Below are 12,577 nucleotides of genomic sequence, written 5' to 3'. Positions count from 1 at the left end.
ATGGGTTTCTAAGTGTATAAGTGTGTGTGTGTGTGTGTGCGTGTGTGTGTGTGTGTGTAGCAGAAGCAACCACAGATTGTGTTGCCCTGCATATTGTATTTGTATTTTGTGATTTTAATGCGGCATTTTGTGGCAAGGTGCACATGTGTGTGCGTATGTCCCCTCTCCCTCTCCCCCTCCCTCTCCTCCCTCTCTCACTCTCTCTCTCTGGGTGTGTGTTGTGTTCTCGACATTAGCAGCCAACGCAAAAACATTTTATGACATAATTTTGTTGTTGTTTCACAAAAGGTGAGCGAGTTTTTTTTTGTCTCTTCTTTTTTTTGTTGCCTCCACTGGCAAAAGACAATCTGCATATGTGTGTATAAGTGTGTGTGTGTGTGTGTGGAGACCACGAACTCTGGCATCGATGACCCAGCTACCCACTTACCTCCCCCCTTCCCCATTACTTGGCACACGGATTTACATACTCGTACTTACAACGCAAGAACCTGTCTCCTCCTTTCTCCCTTTCTCCCTTTTTCCCATTCCTTTCATTTTTTTTTTTTTTTTGGCTCATGCGCCAGCATATTGTGCGTTTCTCTGTGAATTGTAATTACAGGCATGTAACCTAATGACACGCCCCGTGCGCCCACGTACACCAAACGAAGCAACATGTTCCCATTCTCATTTCCCACATTTCTCTGCTTCTCTGCTCTCTGCTCTCTGCTTCTGGAGTAAGTGGCAAATGTTGTAAAAGAAAGCACATAAAACAACAACAACGACAAAGCTACATCTTTCTTCCTCTTCTCTTCTTTTGGTTTTTTGCATTATCACATATTTAATACGATGACGGTTTTCATGCCCTAGAGCGTGCCTTTTTCTATTAGCGCACTGATTAATAAACGAAAACGAAAGTAAATCTTAACTTTACTTAATCCGATTCGCATTTGGTTTGACTCCAATTTGCGTTAATCGCGAGATATTTTTCAAGTTGGGGGGAAAAATGTTCGACTATTAAAAAACTGTTGTATTGAATATGATCTTGAGTTCCTATGTCTTAATGAAAAATATTATATTGGAAATTTTCGAAATCTTTTTAAACTTGACTTCAAACTTATAAAAACATGGCTTACGCATCGATATCTCGCTTAAAGGCCTCTAATGGCATTAAATGAAGTAACATCATTTTTAAATGTTTTCCTTACAATTGCTTTAATCACTGTAGTTTAGGTAAGTTAAGAGATAAAGAGACTACGATATGCTGACTTCTTCCATAAAGTATATTAACTAGTTTATTTCAAATTTTGTGAAAATATCTACTACATTTCAGTAAAAACAAATTGAGATAATTGAGTTTGCAAAATGAATTTAATTATAAGAAACACTAATTTTATAATGGCCTACAATTTTATATATAGTATAAAGAAAAACAATGTTAAATAACGTTTAAAAAACATATATGGGCTAGCTAATGATTACCAGCAACTTACTTTGTCAGCTTTAGTTTAGCATATCTGTACATTTCGAATCATTTTTTGACTTATATGAATCACATTTGTTGAACTATCAACATACGAGCAATAAGTGATCTTTAAACAATAATTTATACACTGCATATTTCAAAATCCTTTCCAAATTACAACTTGAATCAAGAGTCAAAATTTGTGTTAAATTCACAACATACAAATCAAACATATTATATATATATATATATATATATACATATTATTATATTATATTATTATATTATCCTATAAGAAAGTAAAAAAAAAGAAATGAAAAAGTAAAGGAAATAAATAAAATGGTAAAGAATGATCCGATTGATTGAAGAATTTTGTAGTTCAAAAAGTATTTTAGAGACAAATTTAATTTAACAACTTAATCCGGAATGCATATGGAGAATACTCTGGCAATAATATCTTCTCAATCAATATCAATCTTATAGCTCTAATTAAAGTACTAATCAAGAGCTATAAGATTCATCTTTACTCCAAATAAAAACAAAGTTTTGGTATAAGTTTTTCTTCTTTTTTAAGATAATTGCGAAAATGAACGAATTTGTAGACAAACCAAAATATTAACGAATTTATATATTTTATCGCAAACCAGAAATAGTTCCTAAAATTAATCTTAGCAGAGCTATAAGAATTTGATTTATTTATTTATTTACATGTTAATTATTATACAAAATAATATAATAACTAAAAGAAGGGAGTACTAGCTACTAAGGCCATCGACTCTATAAGAATATTTAAAAATGTTTTCGTTTTTTTTTTTACATTTTTTACACTTCAAATAGTGTCGCGACAAATTCCGTCAGAGAATCTAAAATCTAAGCTAAAATTAAGATTGAAATACTTAATTTTTGATCTAAAATCCAAGCTACAATTAAGATTAAAATACTTGATTTTTTATCTAGAATGTGGAAAATTTAATGACAATATGTATATCAAAATGAATACCTAAAAACAGTTTTATGATATTACTGTTGTTTTTTTTTTTTGTATTTTGTTTTTTAATCAACTTTGCAGAGGCCCAAAGGCAATGAACAAACTCACAGAGTCGCGTTGTTTCATTTGAAGTGGGTTTTTATGTGCATGTGTGTGTGAGTGTGTGTGTGTGTGTGATGAAAATGGCGGCGAATGTCACTAGGAATAATAGGATGAAACTCAAGATGATGTTGGGATAATTAAAAAACCCAAAATTAGTTTAGATGGGCGTCTCATCTTGTTAATAAAGACTATGACTGGCATTAATAAACGCATCATTATATGTTCACAAACACACACACACACACACACACACACACACACACACACACACACACACACACACACACACACACACACACACACACACACATGAGAGCAAGCTCATTAACAGCTCGTGTGTGCTTAAGTGTCTCTATGTGTGCGTGTGAGTGTGTGTGTGCTTATTTGTGTCATTGTGTGTGGGTGCGAAAAACGCCTCACTCACTTGTGCCAATTGCAGGTGTAATATTTCAATGCTAAGGTGTGTGTGTGTGTGCGTTGTGTGCTTGCAAATTTATATTTGTGCTTAGCTTAGTGGCTGGCAAGAACAACAATAAGAGCAACAGCAACAGCAACGAGCTGAAGCTGAAGTTGAAGTTGGCAACTGATGCCGCTTTGGCGCTGCAATAAATAGCCGAGTCGAGTTATGGCTGCTGCTGTTGTTGCCTTTGCCTTTACCGTACACACAGCAGTCGGTGGGTGTATTATCTTTGGAATTTATTACCAACAAATGTTATTTCTAGAACGTTAGACACACCGAGCTAGCTGCCAGCCAGCCAGCCGTCTTGTGTGCTTCCCCCCTTTTGTTGCTCTCTCGCCGTTTCTTGTTTGGCGTCTCATCAACGCCTTCATTAGGCAGGCGCCAAGTGGCTTACCTCTCGGCTCCCCCTCCCCCCCTCCAGCCAGGGAAGTACAAAAAAAAAACATCATTAAATTTACGAGACTTTCCTAGAACATAATACACAAAAGGAGCCAGCCTCAAGGAGCTGTTGTGCCTTGTAACAGGATCCAAACAGATGGTAAAGGCCAGCGCGATTAGTTTAAAATGAGAAAGAGAGATAGAGAGAGAGTGAGAGTGAGAGACGCCTCCAGATGCATCCACAAATCGTAAACAACAATCTCGGGATTATCGAGCTCAAGTTTAACACAATCTCAACACACTTTTGCAACTTTACAACAAATCCGAATAAAACTTGCATTAATTAGCCCCCATTTCATTTTTTTCGTTGGCAATAAAAATGGCAATAAAAATGATCTGCGAAACGAGATGAAAATAAATACAGAACAACAAATTAAATCAGCTTGAAAGTAAAACATTTTGTATCGAGCAATTTGATAGAGATACTAGTAATTTAGTTTTTCATTTTCCATTTGGTTAAAGAATGCAAAGAAGCTTTTCCTTCAGCAAATGTTAAATATAAATGTCAAAAATGAAACATATTCGCAATGATTGAATCAAGAAGATGGCAAATTTTACATTTCCTTCTCTGTGTTGTATGTTTATTTGTTTTTTCTTCAGTTTATAAATGTTGCATGTACAGATATACATATCTTTTTTTTTTGTGTTGTCTTATTGTTTTCGTTTTTCTCATTTTTAATGGTCTTCCCATAAAGTTTCTTTATTTGATTTCATGACAATTGTCTGGCAAAACGATCAAAATAAAATAATAAAATGCAAGTAAATGAATTGAAATGCAAATAAAATTTTATTAACTCGCCCCAGCACTGTGGTTACCACACAGTTTTGCCATTTCCAAGAGCTGTCATGCTTCTGCTTCTCCTCTTCCTCTTCTAAATGCTATATAGTGTATATATACTCTATATATATATATGTTATATGAGCCCACCCTTCGACTTCGACTTGGAGGCGGTGGCTTAGGGTGCGTTAAATGTTAACACGAAACACGAAGCGAAGCGGCAAAAAGTTTTCGTGCCCAAAACGGAAAGCCATTAGGGCGAAGGCGTCATAAAAAATGTTTAATTCATTTAATGAATTTTCATTAAGACAACAAAAAGCAAATAAAGCGAAACAGATAAAATCAGATAACAGATATTTATGTGTATCTCTCCGTATGTATTATATTATGCCACATAATTAAACCGAGCCATCGGGCGAGAGCATCTTCTGCAATATAAACCAAACCAAGCAAAACAAACAACACCAACATCAACAACAAAAAGAAAAAAACAGGTGAGGCAATTTTACGATCTGCGATGTGTCGATTAAATAAAACTAAAACAGCACGATATGCTGACCAAAGTTTTTGACAATTAGGCACGTTTAAAATGTACCAAGACTTAAAGCATTTCTAACAAGCAAGAGAGCTTAAGTGGAAGAATGCTCGACTTTGAGATACCCGATACATATTCTCAATAACAGCAAAACAATACGGTATTATTTTTTAAATATACCAAAATAATATACTGAAAAAGCTGAAGTGTATACCGAAGGCTTGACGGTGATACAACCGATACCCTTTTTGAATGAGAACAGCAAAAGAGTTGGGTATTATTCTTAAAGTATACCAAAATAATATACTAAAGAAATATTCTGGTGTATACTGAATGGTTGACTGTAAGATACCCGCTACCCGTTTTCAATAAAATCAACCGAATGCAGTAGTACTTTTAAATAAAACCAAATTAATATACCTAAATAAATATTAAAATAATTACTGAAGGCTAGACTGTGAAATACTTGCTACGCATTTTCAATAAAAGCAAAATCGTGCGGTATATTACTTAAAATTATTCAAATTAATGTACTAAAAATATACCAAAACAATATACTGAATAAATACTAAAGTATACCGAAAGGTTGACTGTGACCCGTTACGCATTTTTGGTAAAAGTAAAGCGGGGTGTTATTATACTTAAAATATACCAAATAAATATACTGACATAATTCTGAAGTATACCGAAGGGTTGAATGTGAGACACCCGCTACCCATTTTTAACAAAACAAGCAAAGCGGTGAAGTATTTTACATCAAATATACCAAAATAATATACTGAAAAAATATTGGTGTATACTGCTGAATGGTTGACTGTGAGATACCGGTACGCATTTTCAGTAATTCTAAAACCATGTATTATTTTTCTTAAAATATACCAAATTAATATACTAAAAATACAAAAATATACTGAATAAGCTTAACTGTCAGAAATGGTTAGCCCATTTTGAACAACAACACTGTGAAACCATGCACATTAAACCGAAAATTACTAAAATATACCAAAGGCACACAATTATATTACCCACAATGCGTAGCAGGTATAAAAATGTAGATATTTTCTTATATCTAGCAGCTGCTTGACTAGCTGAATTTACCCGCTTCACCAGCCGCCTCACCATATGCTTTTTATATAGGGAACTATTTTTGCACATTCGACTTGGGGGAGTATTAAAAAACTGGCATACGAGGAAATGCTAAATCAGCTGGGCTTATAAACCAACTCGTACTTAAATATAATCCATATAATTGGACTATGCCAGATGTCTGTAATATCCTGTAGGCACTGTCGTCGACGCCGTTTTTATCGCTTCCACTTAAAAAAAAACACAAAAAACAACAAGGAAAAAATAGAGTCGCGCTCTTCTCAGCGCTTCTCATGACAACAAATTTCGCACCCCATCTCTGTCGCACTCCCCCGGTTAATGGACACGTTTGTGCTTTAAATAGATTCTTGCAACTAAGGGGGCAAGCAGCAAGCGGTTTCATTTGAATTGCTGCATAGCTGCATTGCTGCTGCAACATTGCGCCCCCAACGAGTTTCCGGCCTTGTGCTGTGCGGATTGGCACGCGCTGTTTCTTCCCTTTTTATACCCGCTACCCATAGGGTAGAAGGGTATTATAACTTTGTGCCGGCAGGAAATGTATGTAACAGGTAGAAGGAGGCATCTCCGATCCTATAAAGTATATATATTCTTTATCAGCATCAACAGCCGAGACGATATAGCCATGTCCGTCTGTCCGTCTGTGTGTCTGTCCGTCTGTCCGTATGAACACCTAGATCTCAGAGACTATAAGAGATAGAGCTTTAATTTTTTTTGACAGCATTTGTTATGTTTGCACGCAGATCAAGTTTGTTTCAAATTTTTGCCACGCCCACTTCCGCCCCCGCAAATCAAAAAAATCGAATAACAAGCCTAATTTTAAAGCTAGAGTTGCGAATTTTGGTCCATCTGGTATATTGTGCCGTCTATGGTATATTTTGAATGGTGTACTATATTGATATACCAAATATACCAGTTAGTATATTTTTAGTATTTTTGCAGTATATTCGGTATATTTTGAAAATTATACCGCAATATTTTGCCTTTATTGAAAATGGGTAGCGGGTATCTCACAGTCGAGCACACTCGACTGTAGCTTTCTTACTTGTTTTTTTTTGCAGTTGCTGCTGCTTCCGCTTCTTCAGCTTCAGTTACAGCTTTGGCCGCTCTCGTTGTTGTTTATTTATTATGTTGTTGTTGTTTTTGTGTATAGTATTAAATTTATTCATAATTTTATATTTTTTTTTTTTTTTTTTTTGTTTTTGCCACTGGAATTCACTTGAAGTGCAGCTCGCTCAATTTCCTGGAACGATTTGCTGGCCGTTGCGCATTAAGCATAGCTTCTTCTCCACAGCTCTGTGGCAGCTTAAGACCTTATGCTGATGACTTTAAGGGCTGGCCCTGACAAATATTGACGCCGCAATTCAAATGCTTGACAAAAAGGCTGAGAGAAACAACAACAAAGCAACAACAACAACAACAACAACGAATAATAAAGAAAATAGTGGTGGAATGAAAATCAGGAAGAGAAGAGAAATAATAAAGGAAAAGCTAAATGCCAGGCAAAGGCAAATAGTCGCAGCGCAAAGTGTGCAACAGTAGAAAGCGAGAAAGCTGGAATAACAAAACGGCAAAAAGGAAAGCAAAGTAGGAAATTATGATATCATCTTTATGACGCCATTATGGTTTTAGCTCGTGTGTGTATGTGTGTGTGTGTGTCTCCCTTCTTGTCAACTCTGCTTGGATGACTAAGAGCGCCCCTTGCTTCGCCTCAACCCCAACGCTGTCATGGCGAGCTGTTGTAAATGTCAAAGACCGGAAAAAGCAACACACTTTCATGCACACACACACACACACATGCATATACACACACACACACGTAGTCTGGAGATGACGAAGAATGCAACAGTTTTGAGCGGCGCCATGTCAACAACTGTCCTCAGTCTGTCCAAGTGAATGTCTGAGATTCAGGCATCTCGAATCCATCGCTTAAACAGTTCTCTCTCGCTTTTCCCCCCTTTGTGGGTGGCACTTTTCCACTTCCATTTTTGGCAGCGGAAATCACTCGCATTGTGCTTTGTTTGACTATGGTAGTATTTCGGAACGTCACATAACCTATAGACTTGGCTATACAACCCGAATTTCTAACTATGATTATCTTTTCATATTGAGTATTATTTGTTGAAAACTTTTGATAATTGAGAAAGAGATTTCCCTTTATTTTTTATTGTTTAATGTGCATAATTTATGAATCTCTTTTAACTACCAGCTTATCATGTTTAGGAAAGAGATTTTCCATCTTTTTTTTTAAATGTTTACTTTACTCCCTGAGAGAATTCGATTTTATTATATTTGGAAGACTTTTCATGTTGACAATTTTCTTTATTTTTATAATGTGTATTAATTTGAAACCTTAACTCCCAGAAAGATATCGATTTCACATGTTCTGTTATCAAAATATTCGAGTCGATGGCCTTAGCAGCTAGCACTCCCTTCTTATAGTTATTATATTATTAAAAAAAATAAAATGTTATCAAAATACTCACATTTATGGAACATCATTTGAACTTCTAGCTGTTATTGCTTTATATTTTGAATGTGTTTTACGATGACAAAGTTTACTTTTACAGCAAGTTCTTCACAATATTACAATTCTTTTCTCTTTTCAGTACAAAGTTCTGTTTACGATATCAGCTGCATTTCATAAGTCCAAAGGGAAACTGTGTAATTCTTTTAACTCTTGTGTTGAAATATTTCATTCTTCTTTTGTATTTTAATCCTTTCTAATCGTCAATTTAATATATGAGGCCCAAACAGAAATTTTTTCCATTGTCATATTTACAATATTTATATTAAAACTGATCTAATAAATTTTATATTCTTCTTTTGTATTTTTCACCTTTCTGCTATATTCTGTAATTTCTAAAATCAAATTTCACACCATAAGTTTTCCTCAATAATAAAATACATTCCATTTGAATTTTAAGAGTTGTGCTAAAGTCATTAATATTTTTTTTAATATTTACTTTGAAACTGATCTGAAAAATGTAATATTAGTCTTTTGTATTTTGATCCTTTCTGCTATATTCTGTAATTTCTAAAATCAAATTTCACACCAAAAGTTTTTCACAACGATAAAATATAATCCATTTGAATTTTAAGAGTTGCGCTAAAGTCATTAATATTTTTTTTAATATTTACTTTGAAACTGATCTAAAAATGTTATATTTCTCCTTTGTATTTTAATCCATTTGGTATTTTCTATAATAAACCTATTCTGTTATGTATTCGGTATTTATAATAGTTTTACATATTATTTATCTCAATGTTTAAAGTTCAATAAGCAAACTTTTCGTTTGTCATTTTTTTAATATTAACTTTGAAAGTGATCTGAAAAATGTAATATTTATCTTTTGTATTTTGATCAATCTGGTATTTTCTATAATCAACCTTTTCTTTTATGTATTTTGCTTTTGCAATTCTCAAACATATGTTTTTGGGTAAATTTTATAATCCTCCACATTCATTGAACTCCCAGTTGATTACAATACATATATGTTTGAAATTCAAAACTCTGAAAGTATTAGACTCAGAAGATAGAAAATAAACTTCATAACTGTTAGAAATGGTATCATAACGCCCATCAAAGCAATGAACCATATCAATTTGTTATCATATTCATAGATTATGTGCTGCATGCGAAGTGAATCAAAAATTGAACGCCACAATTCGTCAGTAAATTCTAAATCGATTTCGGTTTGTGTCGCTATTGTCAACTGAACGTTCTCCACCAGCTGTTTGGGTTCTTGATTAGCTTCACTCATTGCATTAGATGTGACTGCTATTGCTAGGGATGGTCCTGGGGAATTATATTTCTGCAGCTCCTGGGAAACAGGTTCCGCAATTTGTTCTCGCATTATATTTGTGCAGTAGCCACTAGAAGCTTTCGAGTCCTCGGCACAGTCTCCATAGGGAAGCGAGTTCTTTGTAGAGCCTTGAGAAGTTATATTTTCTTTTGCACAAGTCCCATAAGGAATGGAGTTCCTTGTGAGAGAATTCATTGCAGGTATCTTCCAGCCATAAGAAAGTTGCGAGTTCTGTGCAGAATCACGACTTGCAAACGAGTCCTGCGGCTGGTCCTGAGCATAACAAGGAACAATGCGCTGTTTGGGTTCTTGATTAGCTTCACTCATTGCATTAGATGTGACTGCTATTGCTAGGGATGGTCCTGGGGAATTATATTTCTGCAGCTCCTGGGAAACAGGTTCCGCAATTTGTTCTCGCATTATATTTGTGCAGTAGCCACTAGAAGCTTTCGAGTCCTCGGCACAGTCTCCATAGGGAAGCGAGTTCTTTGTAGAGCCTTGAGAAGTTATATTTTCTTTTGCACAAGTCCCATAAGGAATGGAGTTCCTTGTGAGAGAATTCATTGCAGGTATCTTCCAGCCATAAGAAAGTTGCGAGTTCTGTGCAGAATCACGACTTGCAAACGAGTCCTGCGGCTGGTCCTGAGCATAACAAGGAGCAATGCGCGATTCCTTCTGAATATTTTCGAATCTTGGTGATCGCCGCTCTGCGATATTCGAATCCAGACCGCGTTCCCATGGTGCAACAGGCTGTGCCTCGGTCCGAAAGGCATGCGAGTAATATGCTTGATTGGATTGATCTTGCCGTATGCGTTCATCTCTGGGACGATATAATTGCACCATATCGACGTCGCGGCTATATCGCGATTCTGCGCTTCTATCGCGAGTTGTTCTCATTGGGGAATGACGACATTCGCCAGCTGGCTCATGCTTATAATCCCTTTGCGATAGTATAACACGTACAGATTCACGATTGATCACAGGTTCTTGATTCGTATTTGGAAGATTCTTCAAAGATTCACCACTATTTGGAGGCTGCAATGTTGGGTCCAATGGACGTGGAGGTTGCTGGCCATTCGATGATTCTGTTGACGATGAACTCGATTCACTCTCGTGTTGATGACCTCCCTCGGTAAAATCCATTGTTCGAATGTTTTTTCCTTCTCTTCAAGCTGCTTAAATACTTATTGAAAATAAGTTTCTAGAAAATATTTTTAATATTTGATAATTTAGTAGTTAGTTGTCGACTGAAACTGTGCTCGAAGCGAAATATATTTAAGTTTATAATATGACAGCAATTTCAACGTATATTGATTGAATGAATATTTGCTTTTAACTGAGTTTTATTTGAATAATTGCTTCTTAGCATTTTAAAGTGACTTAAATTTGAGTAAAAAAGCTAAAGTTTGTATACTAAAAACGTTTTAAAACCAAGAAACAATTATTGATTCATGCTAAACTGTTCTTAAAATGTCCATGTATAAATTTAAGGTCAGAATTCTACAATAATTAAAGAAAATATTCTCATTTCAATATTGAAAAATATGATAAATTTATACAAACAACGAAAAGTTTCAATTTAAGTTATTACTAAAATTTTGTTAAAATGTAAACCATGAATAAATTCAAGATCAGAATTCAACAAAATTTGATCAAAATATTCTTATTTCAGGACTGGAATACATAATACATTTCAGGATTGAATAGCACAATATCTTAAATATAGATTGTTAAGAATACAAATTAATATAATAATTTCCAAGATTCATAATCCTTGTTTGTAGAAGTTATAAAAGAAATACTTTTGTATGACAAATAAGTAAGAAAACTGCAGTGTTCTCGATAATGAGATACCTACCACTACACATTTTTAAGATTATTCTGAAAATATACCATATTCCGAACAAAATACTGAATTATTCAGAAATATATATTTGGTATATTGATATAGTACTATATTTAAAATATACCATGAAGTACTAAAATATACCAAATTATTGGTATATATCAAAATACCAATTATAGCATTTGGTATATTTTTAGTATTTTTGTGGTATATTTACTTACTAAATTATTCAGAAATATATATTTGGTATATTGATATATATATTTAAAATATACCATGAAGTACTAAAATATACCATATTATTGGTTTATATCAAAATACCAATTATAACCTTTGGTATATTTTTAGTATTTTTGTGGTATATTTACTTGGTGTACTTTCTTGGCTGTAGCCAAGCTCATTATTTTGATTTCTGTTTTTAGAACGTCGCTCAGCTTCTCTCAGTGTATATTTTATCAGATCGAGACTTCCATTAACTTTCGTATGCAATTCTACACATATACATACAATGTAGTTAGTGTTTTCATAACATAACTAAATTAAGATTTAATCTTCAAATATACATATACATAACTAAAAAATAAAAACACTTAGTTCGAGTTTTTATGTGCTCAACAGCTTTTAATTTATCGTGCACATAAAGTGAACTTGACTTTGTTCGGTTGCTGTTTTAATGGCTGCAGAAGGAATCTAGCTAAAAATGCATTTGAAATGAATCATTTATGTGAAATGCACAGAGAGGGTGAGGGGAAAATGTTGGCAAATTGATATGAATAAGCGATTATTTAGTTAGATTTGGATTCACTAAAGTATAAAATGTATTTGCACAGCATGTATGTATGTATGTATGTATGTATTCAGTATATATGCAGAGCATAATTAAATCAGCAGTTGCATGAGTACGAAATTTTGTGCACCGCTGTCTGCTCTTAGCTGCAAGCTTTTGGTGCAGAAAATTATCTGCCACAAATGGGTTAAATGGCAAAGAAACTCAAGATGGAGAAACTGTAGCTGAATATATTTGTATATATGTATACGTATATGTTACATATGTGGCAAGTAAAGCGGCAACACACACA

At 34.3% G+C, this 12,577-nt stretch overlaps 1 protein-coding gene across 1 annotated transcript in view; it reads right to left on the bottom strand.

Moving 5' to 3' along the window:
* LOC117571310 (irregular chiasm C-roughest protein) overlaps window positions 1–8,682 on the bottom strand; it is a 254,399-nt gene extending 245,717 nt beyond the window's left edge. The window contains exon 1 of the mRNA XM_034253396.2: window positions 8,333–8,682. The gene's annotated coding sequence lies outside the window, so the exon portion shown is untranslated. The remainder of the gene's footprint in view (window positions 1–8,332) is intronic.
* Between the last annotated feature and the right edge of the window lie 3,895 nt (window positions 8,683–12,577).

Source organism: Drosophila albomicans, chromosome X (genome assembly GCF_009650485.2).
Source record: "Drosophila albomicans strain 15112-1751.03 chromosome X, ASM965048v2, whole genome shotgun sequence".
Classification (NCBI taxonomy): Eukaryota; Metazoa; Arthropoda; class Insecta; order Diptera; family Drosophilidae; genus Drosophila; species Drosophila albomicans.
The sequence above is the reverse complement of the archived record's forward strand: the minus strand, read 5'-3'. Positions and strand labels throughout refer to the sequence as shown.